This window comes from Bos javanicus, chromosome X, assembly GCF_032452875.1.
Source record: "Bos javanicus breed banteng chromosome X, ARS-OSU_banteng_1.0, whole genome shotgun sequence".
Lineage (NCBI taxonomy): Eukaryota > Metazoa > Chordata > Mammalia > Artiodactyla > Bovidae > Bos > Bos javanicus.
In genome coordinates this window covers 17,042,975-17,054,973 of record NC_083897.1, presented here as the reverse complement: position 1 = coordinate 17,054,973, position 11,999 = coordinate 17,042,975, and the positions used below count along the sequence as shown (strand labels likewise).

Sequence of the window (11,999 nt, the reverse complement as noted above, 5' to 3'; positions counted from 1 at the left end):
AATCACATGTTGAATATGACGTTATTCCATAAAATATTCTGTCCCTGCGGCTGCTGCTAAGTCATTTCAGTTGTGTCTGACTCTGTGCGACCCCATAGACGGCAGCCCACCAGGCTCCCCCGTCCCTCAGATTCTCCAGGCAAGAACACTGGAGTGGGTTGCCATTTCCTTCTCCAATGCATGAAAATGAAAAGTGAAAGGGAAGTCGCTCAGTCGTGTCTGACTCTGAGCGACCCCATGGACTGCAGCCCACCGGGCTCCTCCGCCCATGGGATTTTCCAGGCAAGAGTACTGGAGTGGGGTGCCATCGCCTTCTCCGATTCTGTCCCTAGCCTTTGGCATATATTTGCTTTGAAAGATGTGAGTCATTTAAAGATAAAAATCAGGAAAGTAACGGGGAGATGGAGGGCTTTGTGTTTCCAGGCAGCGAAGTCGTGTTGTGTGTTCAGTTTTGAGTTTTATTTTACAGGCTCAGTGTGCATTTAACATAATAGTAATTTTAAAATTTTGGTCCGGGTCCTCTTTCCCAGGTCCCTTTCCCCCTGTTATTCCACAGGGGGGAAATGATTTGTACAGTTTCTGTTCATAAGCAAGGAGGACAGCAGTGTTGGGTACCGGGGTAGTCAGAACCGAAAACGGCGGGAATTCCAAGTCCCGCCCCAATGTGCTGCCTTCCCCCCCCCCTATTGGCCACACCCAGCAGAGGTTTTTGCGTTTATCCATAGAGCGAGGGGAGGCTTCTGAAATCTAAATGGTAATGGTTGCTTGTGCCTCTGTTACCTGACATGTATTCATGAGGAGAATTTAATGAAAGGAAAACCCTTGTCTTTCAGAAACCCAAAGACCAAACTCACTGAGAGGAGCCCAATTCTTGCTTTGAGGTAAAATGATGCTATTATTGAATTTGTCTGGTTTGTTCTTGATTTCTACCTGAATAATGCGCATTGTTCAATATGTCGGTGACTGCTGGACACCTTTTTTGGTAGAACACTAGTGATTTCCGACTGTTCTCTTCCTGGATTATGTTTAGAAATCAGAAAGTTGGATTGTTGGTAGGATTGAAAGCTACTTCTGCCTCTGTTATGTGACATACCGAGGTTTTAGGCATTGGGGCATTAAAGCATCACAAATACTACCGTTTCAAGCTCTAAACCTCGTTTTTGACTGTGGGATTTAGGTCCAAGGGTCAGGCTTGAAGGCATCTTTATTGCATCTACTTTGCTCATAGGAATCCTAGAGGGCATATTTTCCAAAGAACACATCTACAAAAGCCAATATTAGCAATGGTTACATTTCTCTCATTGCTACTACCTTGAAGGATCTGTGCTCAGTTTCAGACAGCAGCAATGTTATTTAATGGTTTGGATTATTCATAAAAGTACCCCTAATGATATTAGCTGCTTTCTGCTGTCTGTGATTTTCTAACTGTGTTACTGATTACTTAAACTAATACCTCATGAAATTGTTGTAGAGTATGGTGAACAGTTCAGCCTCCCATTTCAAAGGTTTAAGCCTTTAGCTATGGTATTGAAAATAAACAGATTGGTTTGAGATGCACCGTCCCCCATAGAAATTAAGGGACATTGCCTTTTAGCCTAATATTTCATACTTTCCCTGTGATGTTTGATTAAAGCAGGATGAAGGTTGATTTTGAAGGGGCAGTCAGACCTCTGAAGTAGCAATCTCATCTGATCTTGTAGCCACAAAATGAGTGTTGTCCCTTACGTTATATTTCACTCTGAATGATTGGGTACCCACCAACCATTTCCAAAAGTTCCTCTGGATAAGGGGAAAAAAAGGATGTTTGTTCCAGCCACTCACCTAAATAAGTTTCCAAGTGAAGTAACTTTCCCTCTGTGGTGCTAAGCTGCCCACCCTCAGGCAAGTCTTCTTGCAGATTTGTTAAGTTACCACCTTTTTCGGGACCTGCTGTGGAAAAGTCCAGTACTGATAAATCTGTGGACTTGTAACATGAAGAAAAAGGAACCAGAACCTGCCAGATGATTCAGTGCATTGCTGTGTAGTGAGAGGTGAGGGGTGTTGGCCAGAGGGCAACTCTGCTGTCTCCTGGGTCACTACACAAGGTGTTGGGCCCCTTCCCTGTGTCTCTAGAGATAGGAACTACCAGCAGTGGCAGGGTCACTCCTGGACACTGCCGACTAACTCGATGGTAGAGACCGTGTTTCTACAACCCATTGTTTTAATTAAGCAGGTGCATGTTTTTACCCATACTTATTTGTATTCCTCTGTACCCTGTGAGTGCTACTGTTACAGAGACATTGGCAGAATCAGACTGGTTGAATTTCAAAGAAATCTCACTTTGACTTTTTAAAACCAGAATTTTGACTTTTCTTTTTATTCTTTTTGGAAAGCCAGAATGGACTAGATTGTAGAAAACAAACTTCGGGAGTCAAGAGTGCAGGGTGCTGCTTAAATTCCTCTGTTTCAACAGGTACGAGAACGTGGATCTGAATGTAATTTTAGAGCCCAGTTCTATCTATGGAAAAGGGGGAGGGATGAGATTCATGGGGAGCAGGGAATGGTAGTCTGCCAGCCTACCTACCCTAATTGTGACATTTGGTAGGAGTCCTGAAGGCAAAGGCCAGCAATTAAGGTAATATGTAGGTCGTACTCCTCCAAATCTTTACCTTCCCATGCATTTTGGGCATTTTCCTGCTCTATAGACATTGCTGGGACCACATATCATGTTTCATACATAGTAAGCCTTCAGTCTCTAAGCTTGAGAGACACTCAGCTCATTTTCACTCTAAGACAGGTCTGGTAGTTCAGCTGACTTCTAACGTATTCAATACTTGGTGTCACTGTTAAAATGTTTCAACTGATTCAGGTATTGGAAGCTGGGAATAAGATTTGAGATTTTCATGCTTAAGTCTCCCTGACCCCTGTGTTTCCTGTTAGTTACACCATGGGATGAATGGGTTTGGGTGAGGTCATCATGACAAAAAGTGCTAATGTTATTGGGTTACATTTAAGCTCCTGTATAACAAATGCTGTCTGTTGTCTATGTCAAGGTCATCGTCTCTGTCAGTACAGTGGCCAAACCACAAGGCTTCATTGGTAAGAATTCCCCATATTTGGTGCTGTTTTTCCCAGATTGCTCTCTGATGTTTCTGTAAAACATGTAAAGGTCTTGTGTGTGAACCTGATCTCACCTTTGCAGGCAATTTTCTGACAAGGTAAGTAGTAGCTAGATCTGGATTCTTTTCTGGTGAGTGATGAGATTTCATATTAATTTGGGGTTGAAGCTTTCAGAATATTGGAATACCAAATCGCAGCATGGGATATCTTCTAACCACAGTTTTTACATTTGGAGTTGTTGCTCACTCTGGCGTACGTTTAGGAATGCAGTCTTCCCCTGCAGTCATCTAACAATAAGCCTTATAAACTAGAATCATGTGTAAATTCCTGCATTATTGGTGGCTCAGACGGTAAAGCAAGCGTCTGTGTACAATAAGCGAGACCTGGGTTCAATCCCTGGGTCGGGAAGATCTCCTGGAGAAGGGAATGGCAACCCACTCCAGTACTCTTGCCTGGAAAATTCCATGGACGGAGGAGCCTGGTAGGCTACAGTCCATGGGGTTGCAAACAGTCGGATACGACTGAGCAACTTCACTTCACTTCATGTAGCCCTAATGCTTGGTACTTTATAACTTGCCACTTGGATTGCTTTGGAGTCAGTCAGATCACAGTTCCAATCTGATTCCACCAGTAACTGTGTGTAGACATAAATACTAGAGTGGGTAGCCATTTCCCTCGCCGACCCAAAGATCGAACCCGTGTCTCCTTCACTGCAGGCAGATTCTTTTCCATCTGAGCCACCAAGGAAGCCCACACTTTTAAGAAGTTCTATCCAAAGTCCAGGAGGAGCTGATGAGGTGGTTGGATCAGGCAGAATCTGCAGAGAACTCTAGTGGAATACTGCATTAGGACTCTGGATAGCCACGAGTGCCTCAGGAGAGTCTGGAAACTGCTAGATCCCCAAAAAGCAAACCTGTGAGCTTCTGCTAGAGTTCTTCCAGGGTCAAGAGTGGAGGTTCTGCTGTCCTTACTTGGGTCTTTCTGTAGCTGATGATGCAGTCTTTACTGTCTAGAGAAGGACTTCCCTAGAGGAGGCAAGGCAAGAGATGTCAGCTAAAAGCACAGTGCAGTGAACTTCCCTGGTGGCCCAATGGCTCCCAATGCAGGGGACTGGGGTTCGATCCCTGGTCAGGGAACTATGATCCTACATGCTGCACCTAAAACTTCACATGCTTCAACTAAAGATCCCTCATGCCTCAACGAAGATGGAAGAACTCACGTGTTGCCACTAGAGACCCGGTACAGCCAAATAAATAAATAAAAATATTAAAAAAAATAAAAGCATGGTGGGAAGAGAGTAGAGGAGAATGATTGTTCCTAGTGCACAAAGGTACATGGGTAGCTTGCTGGTCAGGGAATAATTTTTCTAAACATGATCTTTTCTCAACAGATCCAGTTTCACTGTTTCCACCTGGGCTGATAAGGACGTGCCTCTCAGGATCTTTGTGGAGGTAAGGACATTCGACAGTCACAGAAAAGTGTTTTTATTAGTACATCATTTTGATTCACAGAATAAGCAAAATGGCGGCAGGTAAAGATTTTCACAGCTTGCATGAGTGTTAATTAGAAACAACTAGAAGCCTTGGATGTGAGTGTCACTTGTTTAATTTAAATATCTTTGCAGAGAAACTGGTCCTTACTCAGTTAGTCATAGCTGGCATCCAGCCATAAGGAAACCCCAAAACCCATCTGTTCCTTGGACTTTTGACCAAAACGGTCACCCCACACACACCTAGTTAGTATAAGTGTAGATCATTTGGGTACTTCAACACAGTGGGAATTTTGATTCCTCGTTTAAGCAAAAATCTTTCCAGCTACCTATTTCAGCATGTCTCATTTTTGGCTGTTCTATAGACCTGTTTTCTCCATTTATGTATGTAGTTAGGTTGGAAATGTCAAGGGACCACAGGGGAATGTTTATGAAATTCCATAAAAATATGCTTTCACAAGACTGAGGTTTATTGGTATTCCAGAGGAGCTAGCTGGTAATGACTTCTTTTCCATCGGAGTCTGCTCCTCGCCTCCTCCCTCTCACCTTGAACTTTTGCTTGAATCTAGGAATCAATTTTGTCTAATTTCCAAATGTTACTTGTCGGTGGTTTGGCTGGATTCATTACACATACACACACACACACACCCAGAATGGAAGTAGCTTGGTGCATCTTAATGACATAAATACTACCCTTATCTTGAAAGCTTTTATTCTTCCTTCCTGTTATTTTGTTTTGTGATTTCTCAGCAGAATCAAGGGATATAATGATAATTTTATTAAAATGAGAGGTTCTTTTAGCAGTACCATGACCCTACTGTCTCATTTCATGGTAAACTCTACTCGTCATTTGTAGGCATTTGTGGGAATTCATATTTTTCATGGAGTTCTAATGAGTCAAAAGTGATCCAGAAAAGACTGTCCTTTGGTCAATGACTGTCCAGCTGTGGGCCTGGCATGCATTCCCTGCAATCTGTCTGTGCACAAAGTGGGTGCACAAACCAGTCCAAAAATAAAAGTTTGTGTTTTTTAAAAAATTTGAATCAAATTTATACAAGTATGAAATTTAAAGAATAAAATAATTCCATGAGGTTTACTCATCAAAATAATACCTCCCCCAGCCTACCACCATTCCATTTCCTGCTCACCATGTTTATCCAGAAGTGACACGTGATTTTGCAATTGTAGAAGTAGCTGGTGCTGAAAACTGCTCAGAAAATCATGAGAGCACTAAAAGGATTTTAGATGTAGTTCTTTGGCCACTTATTGTCTGTTTTTCTGAGGGGAGAAGAATTGCAGCAGATAAATCCTCAGAAAATGAATCAGAGAGGGAATGACAAGTAGGAAATGGTCTCTTACCTTCAGCCCGGCCCAAAGATGGGGAGAAGGCTTGAAACAGTAGTGCTGTGCTCCCGAGGATGAGGACAAAGCAGACAGTTAGAAGGATAGGGCTTTTGGTATGAAAGGTGTCATGGGCGTTGTGGGTTCAGGGGGTGTCTCCTACCCCCTTTCCTCTTCTCAATCCTCCCTGTGCTTCAGCATCTCCTCAACTAAACAAGTAACATAAAGAATATCACAGATCTGGAAGTTTTATTACTGTGGTCTGAGATGTAGCTAGCAAATATGGAAGGAGATGTATATATCAGGAGGCAAAACCATGACTTATTGCAAATACTGCTTTTCCCTACACATTTTAGCTTCAGAATATAGGTATTCAAAAGAAATGTCTAGTGCTGTGGCCACTTGATTTTTTAAACTTTCATGCGTCTTCCCACCTTCTGCCTTGGGGTTTGATTCAACTAATCAAAGTAATATTTAAAGGTAGGCAAAGATATCAATGTAGATGAGACTTGAAGGCAATCTCAGTTTGAGATGCATCAATTAATTGCTTTAAATGCTTCATTTAGATATATATGCCATCTATGGTCTATTTCAGAGAAGGCAATGTCAACCCACTCCAGTACTCTTGCCTGGAAAATCCCATGGATGGAGGAGCCTGGTAGGCTGCAGTCCATGGGGTCGCTAAGAGTTGGACACGACTGAGCGACTTCACTTTCACTTTTCACTTTCATGCATTGGAGAAGGAAATGGCAACCCACTCCAGTGTTCTTGCCTGGAGAATCCCGGGGACGGGGAGCCTGGTGGGCTGCCGTCTATGGGGTCGCACAGAGTCGGACACGACTGAAGCGACTTAGCAGCAGTAGCAGTAGCATGGTCTATTTATCAAACACTTGAATAAAGAACTGGTAGCTCCACACTTTTAACACTGTCATCTTTCTTGGTCTGTTATTACAGTGACAGAAAGATTGATGGCTCTTGATACATGAGGAAAGGATGGTAGTATTTATCATCTAGAGCCTGAGAGTGGCTCCTTTTAGCCTTGAAAAGTTATTGTACTCACCAATATGCAGAATTTTTGGATTCCACTGTAGTTGTTTTAGATACTAATTTCTTAGTGGTAGTTTCTCAACCTGGAAAAATTACAGTTCAGTTTTAGGTATATAAACACACATCATGAAGAAGATAGGTCAACTTAGGCAGTATAGAAACAAGTGAAGGAAAAGTGTCTGAACTGGAAAGTACTCAATAGGCAATTCATAGTCAGACCATTTGTAAGGAGACCATCATCAAAGAACCTTTCTCAGTTCTCAGAATTAGTTTATATATTTGATTCGTTTTTCTCCAGAGCATCTTGAGCCCACTGGAAAATGAGTAGTTTGGAATTGGATTGGTTTGTCTATTCACATCTGCAGTAACATGGGAAGAGTATTTAAGAATTATAGAGATTTAAGGGTCCCCAGTACAGTGCTCCAGAGAAGGCAATGGCAACCCACTCCAGTACTCTGGCCTAGAAAATCTCATGGACAGAGGAGCCTGGTGCGCTGCAGTCCATGGGTTTGCTAGAGGTCGGACACGACTGAGCGACTTCACTTTCACTTTTCACTTTCATGCATTGGAGAAGGAAATGGCAACCCACTCCAGTGTTCTTGCCTGGAGAATCTGAGGGACGGGGGAGCCTGGTGGGCTGCCGTCTATGGGGTCGCACAGAGTCAGACACGACTGACGCGACTTAGCAGCAGCAGCAGCAGCAGCAGTACAGTGCTCCAAGTATGTATAAGGAAGAAGAAGATACCAGTGCCCATTGTGAGTATAGGAGAGAGAACTGCCCTTTAGGCAAAGTTGAGAAACTGGTGATGGAGATGACTCTTTACCATTTTTCTCTGAATTCTTTATTTCTTTGTTGATGTAGGCTTTGCTGCTCCTGTTTCTTGTGGATTTTTATTGGGCCTCTGAAAAATGACCCTGGGAATAAGTGGCCTCTCAGCTTCTCATTTGTTTAGAGTCGAATTTCTGGTACAGACTTTTTGCACATGAGCTATTTTAAGGGTGAGATTGTTCCAATATATTCCTCAAGACACTGTTTTCCTTCAATATTCCCATATTCCGTATCTTTCTTCTGGACTTTAATCTGAAGTCATGGTTGGTACCTGTAATATTTCATCTCCCTCTTGTGATCTTTCATTGATTTTTTTTTTTCAGGAGGACTCAGCTAAGTTTCCAAGTTTTAATTCCATACATTGATCAATTTCTTTTTCTTATTTTGAGTTAGTTCTATGTGCTGAGATTCAGTGCCTTTTCTTCCTCTACTTTTTTGTTTTCTAGCCCAGATCTTTGTTTTCTTAGTATATTCTTTGTGAGGTTTCATGGCAATGACACTTGTGAAGGTGATATGGTTTGTGTCTGCCAGAAAGCATCTATTCAGCTAAATCCTGTCTGTCTTCTATGAAGACCAGCAGGCCATCTAGAATCTGCTCTAAGCTTTGGTTTTCTCTATCCCTTCCCTGCTTGGCTAGACTTTATCATGTTTCATCTTTGATATATGGTTCCTAATTCCACAAATTCCTCTGCTCTGTGCGCTTAAGAAGCATACAATTCCTATATGCCAATCCACCTACAAGAGCTGTCCCTAGAAAATCATCCAGTTAGTCTGTTAACTCTTTTATACTGGTACTCCTGGACTTTTGTTGTAATCTGTCTAGTTTTTATTTTTTGTCTTAATTTTCAAGAGGTATTTTCCTACTTGGTATTTCCATACCCTTTGTGCTTCTTTTTTTGTTTTTTTTTTTTTTCATCTATTGAGATAATCATATGGTTTTTGTTTTTCAATTTGTTAATGTGGTGTATTACATTGATTGATTTGCGGATATTGAAGAATCCTTGCATCCCTGGGATAAAGCCCACTTGGTCATGGTGTATGATCTTTTTAATGTGTTGTTGGATTCTGATTGCTAGAATTTTGTTTAGGATTTTTGCATCTATATTCATCAGTGATATTGGCCTGTAGTTTTCTTTTTTTGTGGGATCTTTGTCAGGTTTTGGTATTAGGGTGATGGTGGCCTCATAGAATGAGTTTGGAAGTTTACCTTCCTCTGCAATTTTCTGGAAGCGTTTGAGCAGGATAGGTGTTAGCTCTTCTCTAAATTTTTGGTAGAATTCAGCTGTGAAGCCGTCTGGACCTGGGCTTTTGTTTGCTGGAAGATTTTTGATTACAGTTTCAATTTCCGTGCTTGTGATGGGTCTGTTAAGGTTTTCTATTTCTTCCTGGTTAAGTTTTGGAAAGTTGTACTTTTCTAAGAATTTGTCCATTTCTTCCACGTTGTCCATTTTATTGGCATATAATTGTTGATAATAGTCTCTTATGATCCTTTGTATTTCTGTGTTGTCTGTTGTGATCTCTCCATTTTCATTTCTAATTTTATTGATTTGATTTTTCTCCCTTTGTTTCTTGATGAGTCTGGCTAATGGTTTATCAATTTTATTTATCCTTTCAAAGAACCAGCTTTTGGCTTTGTTGATTTTTGCTATGGTCTCTTTTGTTTCTTTTGCATTTATTTCTGCTCTAATTTTTAAGATTTCTTTCCTTCTACTAACCCTGGGGTTCTTCATTTCTTCCTTTTCTAGTTGCTTTAGGTGTAGAGTTAGGTTATTTATTTGACTTTTTTCTTGTTTCTTGAGGTGTGCCTGTATTGCTATGAACTTTCCCCTTAGGACTGCTTTTACTGTGTCCCACAGGTTTTGGGTGGTTGTGTTTTCATTTTCATTCGTTTCTATGCAAATTTTGATTTCTTTTTTGATTTCTTCTGTGATTTGTTGGTTATTCAGCAGGGTGTTGTTCATCCTCCATATGTTGGAATTTTTAATAGTTTTTCTCCTGTAATTGAGATCTAATCTTACTGCATTGTGGTCAGAAAAGATGCTTGGAATGATCCTGGGCCATAAAGCTAGCCTTGGTAAATTCAAAAAAATAGACATCATTCCAAGCATCTTTTCTGACCCTTTGTGCTTCTTAATCACTTCCTGCTCATGGCTCCTTCAGTGAGTGGGAGTGGAGTCAACCCTCTCTGATTACTGAGTTCTTATATATCATTACTTCTTAGGTTCTCTACGATCTTGGTCACCCTTTGTGATCTTGTAACAACTTAAACATCCTTGTTTGTACAACACACTCTTACGGAGAATGTAGACTCCACATGTATTTCCTTTATTTGTCCCTTCTGGTCTTAAAGATCTGGCATTTCCCTATCTGTACAGGCTGACTTATAAAGATCTCATAGTTAATATTAAGAACTCTTACTTTGAACTTAACCTGTTTTCATTCTTCCACTGCTGATGTTCTTTGATGTGGCTGATTACTTAACTTCTGTGAACTTTAATTACTCTAAGTATAAAATGGAGACGATGAGATCTGCCCCAGCTTCTTAAAGCGGCTGTTATGAGAGCAGAAGTTAAAGCATTGTTGAATACTGGGTCCTCAGAAATATCACCAGAATAACTTGTTGATAAGGACAAGTTGAGTTTATCCTTACTGTGGTAAGGAAGAGTACTATCTTGAAAGCTAAATGGGGATAATTATGCGGTTTGGGAATCTGATTACAGGTGGCTATTGGAGTATGGGTGATTGATTAGGATTAGGTAAAGTTCATGACATAATATTATACTTTGGATTGGTGGACACAACAAGGCAAGGGTTTTGAGACAAGGGTATTGATCTCAATCCTATCTGCTGAAAGTCTGTTCGCGATTCATGTGAGTATCTTTGGGACATCTCTGGAATGAGCCACAGAATTATTTGCAATTTCTTTCTTCACGAGCAAGAGTTACCTGGAATTGTAAAGTCATGTTGATGAATACAGTAGAATAGTTAAATTGTTTGGTAAGACAGCTGAAGAGTAAAATCATGTTAATGTAGGCAGTGAGCTGTGAGGAGGTTGAAGCTTTTAGTGCTTGGTATACAAAAGCACTTTGTAAATGATAAGTACTGTATAAATGGTGGTCATATTCATGAGGCAAGTGTTTCACTTGTTTTTGATTCTTATGCCTTTTTATCTAAATGCAGTCTTTTTCTGCTGAAACTCAGTAGAAAGGGGAAATCTGTATTCAGAATGACTAAACTTTTGATATGTTATTTAGCTCTTTGATGCCTGGGACCAGCCTTGAAAAAGTCGTGTGAAACCTCTACAAAATTTTCCTCAACTCTTTAAAGCAACTAATCACAAGAGATAATGAAGGCAAAGTCAGGGAGTTTTAATTCAGGTTAAACCTTCAAAGTAAGATAAAACATTTAGGGGGAAAATATATGCCAACATGGTGAGTGAAGCAAAACTCCTCACTTGGCCAATCAAGAGTCAGCCTTTTGCCTTCCTTATCTGAAAATAAAATCTTGGATAGTTCTTTCCTTTATAACTTCCATTTTGGCCTAACACTGGCTCACTAGTTAACTCCAGGTACATGGTATATAGACTGTTTTTAAAAGCTCATTGGGCATAACCTTTAAGATAGACTAATGTAGGTAAAATATCATAGGAATATTATATTTAACATTGGACTAGCAGTTAAAATATAGTTCTCCCAAGAGAGTTATTGCAGGTCTGTTATCTCTAGGCAACATAAATATCATATCAACACTATTGATTAGTTCTCTTTTACTTTGATAGTCAGGTGTGAATTATTTTTAATATGTCTGACACTGTCATAGAAAATAAGTGGACACAGAGGAAAGAGCACTGAGGTATTTGACCATTGTTGTACAAATGTGGACCATCATGAAATAGAAAAACTGTAAGTTTTCAGACTACATAGTACTTTTCCTATCTCATAGTACTTTTTTATCTCAAGTAAAAGCAACAAAGAAAATAGATTTGCTTTAGGATTCAGAGTGCATGACATACTTGAAATAAACTCACGACAATGCCAGACATGGAAGAGAGAATTTAAAAACATGGCAAGGAATGATCCTTTTCTCAAGGATCTTACAATCTAGTTAGAGACAAAACTAACTTAAATTCATTTCATCTGTATAATGAGTTAAGAGGAAGGAAACATTGCGATTTCAATAGAGAAGTCTTAGAAA

General features: G+C 40.4%; 1 protein-coding gene across 1 annotated transcript in view; it reads left to right on the top strand.

Annotated features, from left to right (window-relative positions):
• Positions 1–2,370: 2,370 nt before the first annotated feature.
• USP26 (ubiquitin specific peptidase 26) overlaps positions 2,371–11,999 on the top strand; it is a 42,636-nt gene continuing 33,007 nt past the window's right edge. The window contains exons 1-3 of the mRNA XM_061408347.1: positions 2,371–2,452; positions 3,033–3,078; positions 4,490–4,550. The gene's annotated coding sequence lies outside the window, so the exon portion shown is untranslated. The remainder of the gene's footprint in view (positions 2,453–3,032; positions 3,079–4,489; positions 4,551–11,999) is intronic.